Consider the following 2,861-nt stretch of genomic DNA (forward strand, 5'->3'; position numbering starts at 1 on the left):
CCACTATGACTGTACCAATATTCAAAAAAAAAAAAAAACTTAGCTTAATGAAAGCAATTTAAGTAGGGACTGGGAGAGCAGAGAATAATAATAATAATAGCAGATGAGTGTTTAAAAAGGCAGAATCGAATTAAATAGATGTCAACTTTTGAATGGAATAAGGCGGGGGAAAAAATAAATCATCTCCCTAGCAGGGAATCGAACCCTGGGCTGCTGTGTGAAAGACAGCGATGTTAGCCACTACACCACTAGGGAAAGGTTGATAGCGAAGCCAGGAGGCATAGTTCTATAAAAACCTAAAAAGGTCGATGGAGCGCTTCAGCGCTTATTAGACGCGTTCCAATCAGCGGCAACTTTCTAAGTACATTTTATTATTGATTCCCCCTACAGGATACAGTTCAACTGGCCACTTGTAGTCTCCTGTAGAGCTGTGGTCGAGCGTCCAATCATCACCCTGATAGCCTAACGAAAATATAAAGAAACCGGTGTTTCATGGCACAGACTACAGAAACGGAAGTACTGTTTGAAACTACAGTTTGTGCTTGTATATACATACATGTGGTGTACAACCCACCACTTCGCTCCGTCAAAAACGAATGATAGGGAGGACATTCGAATGGCCCAGAGAGTTCAAAAAAGCTAAATAGGGTTCATTCAAACTTTCGGCCGGAAAAATCTTATCTAATATGGCTGGGCGGTACATCTTTTGTTCATATATTTATTTCCTATTGTGGTTTTCGTCCATTCAAGCTCCCAACCATGACAGTGGGCCAAAGTTGAATTAAGCTTAAAAATTGTTCCCATCTAATCTAATTTCTGATCTCATTTTCAATTCTACACTTCTTAAGATAAAGAGAGATGGTGTGAGCGTATTGATGTTGAGAGGGAGTGTGTTTCAGACGGTGTGGGGATCATCAGACTCCCAGTTTGAGCTTTGACGGAGCTTAATGAATATCCGAACCCTGTTTAGTTGCCCGTAGAGCCATGCGGGGCGAGTGGTACCTTCACGGGCACATGTGGAAAACAAGTCCTTGCACACAATAGAAATATAAATGGAAATATCAACACCAGAGATCAAATAACCTTAATGGCTACCAAAGCTTTTTTTTCTCCACACCTCCATGCTACTCCTTTATTTCTAGACCTTGGGAAGACCATGGATAATAATGCTATTGTGATCTTTGACTCCTTGTTTATGTCTTCTCTACCTTTACTGCTTGCAAACCACCTGCATAACCAGTCGCACATCACCTTATTCTTTGCAGAAAAAGAGCACTGCACATTACATTTAATAAATAATACATCAATTGAATGCAAGAGAGAAGACCAGCCGGGGTACTGAAAACAACCGAAAACAAAAATATGGAAGGATTCGGTTCAGCAGTCAATCTCTATCATCAGTATGGTTTTCATAAAACCCTGTATAAGGGAATGTATAGCTCGTCAATCCTCTACCAGAATCGAGCGACTACCTAGCAATCAAGGCCATTTTCTTTTCTAACTGACTGCAGATCTCGTCTGCGCCAGGCAGCAATACATAGCAAGAATAAGGCCACCTGGTTGTTCTGCAGAAAATGCGTGTCCAATCAGCCGTATAGATTTGGCATTCGCGCCTGAACCTACACTCTTGTGCTGTGAAACATATGAAGTTTGGAGCGCAGGATTGCATCACGTCAAAGGGTAGATTGGGAGGCGGATACGATCTATCTGCACCCATTGTCAGAGGGGCGAGCATCAGTACTCCGCACAGTAGAAGAGAGAGCTTCATTTTTGTTTTGCTTTGCAAGAAACAGATTTGTCTTCCATCTACATCTTTCAGATCGATGCCGAGCAGGAGCAAGTATATTAATAATTTCCCATTCTTAGGAAGGAAAGCTTGATCAGAAGTTCCCATCGCCGCGTCAACCCTGGATGCTGCCATTGTCATCCATGGCTAGCTCCTGTCTTTCAGACCTGTTCATTTAAAATAGTTTTCACAGAGTTCTTCGGCTCTGACACGCATTCAGACTGTGGTCAAGGAATGGAGGATGCTTGGGCCTGAATCCCTGGGTATTACCTGCTCCACTGTATCCATTGGTCATTGGTGTGCAGCTTTTGTTCGCAAGAAAATCTTTGATAATGCGGGGTGGGAGTGGAGTCGATATAGTATTGGTAGTTCATGGCCATCTTCGGCCTTTTTGTTCGTGAAGCAGGAACAAATCCCGGAATGCAATTTAACATGAGCTAGCACAAAGTGTGGGGATTTGTGGTGGGTCTGTTGGATGCTGTCAAATCCTACTGTGTGTTTTACTACTGCACCTTAGTTTCGGACAACATCCGTCTCTATTGGAAATAGGAGGAAACTTTCACAAAAATAAGGCGTCAGTGAGGGGAATGGAAGAAGTTTACCCTCTCGAGTACGAGGTCTCAGAAGCTTTCCTGGCTTTCTATGATAGTAGCCATGAATCTACTGCTCCATTGCTCATTATTTTATCTATTCTACTAGTACATGTATGTATGTACAGTACATATAAAACACGATGTACTCTGCTAGCTTTCTATATAGGTTCCAGCCAATTATCAAAATACCTTGATGTTTGGTGACAGATTTGGTGGCCTATGGTTGCCGGCTGACAAAAAACCTTTGCAAAGTGACGGCTTATAGCCCATCCACATTATGTTCCGATTTGTTTTCTTGTTTAGACTGCCAATGCTTATTCTGCACATGGTTCTTACAGTTTGAGTCTAGGGAAATGGAAATGAATCAATCGTACAATGCTTTAGCATTTGTTCTAAATTATTGTTGGCTATCTAAACAGAAAGATAAATAGAAACTGTTGGATACACTTTCGGATAACAGGTGACATAAAGTTAATAATAAG

General features: G+C 41.7%; 1 non-coding gene across 1 annotated transcript; it reads right to left on the reverse strand.

Moving 5' to 3' along the window:
• Window positions 1-183: 183 nt before the first annotated feature.
• On the reverse strand, window positions 184-255 carry HCAG_09387. Its single transcript has one exon. It is a non-coding gene; the product is annotated as a tRNA-Glu (tRNA).
• Window positions 256-2,861: the final 2,606 nt, after the last annotated feature.

Source organism: Histoplasma capsulatum, genomic scaffold, assembly GCF_000149585.1.
Source record: "Histoplasma capsulatum NAm1 scaffold_1 genomic scaffold, whole genome shotgun sequence".
Lineage (NCBI taxonomy): Eukaryota > Fungi > Ascomycota > Eurotiomycetes > Onygenales > Ajellomycetaceae > Histoplasma > Histoplasma mississippiense.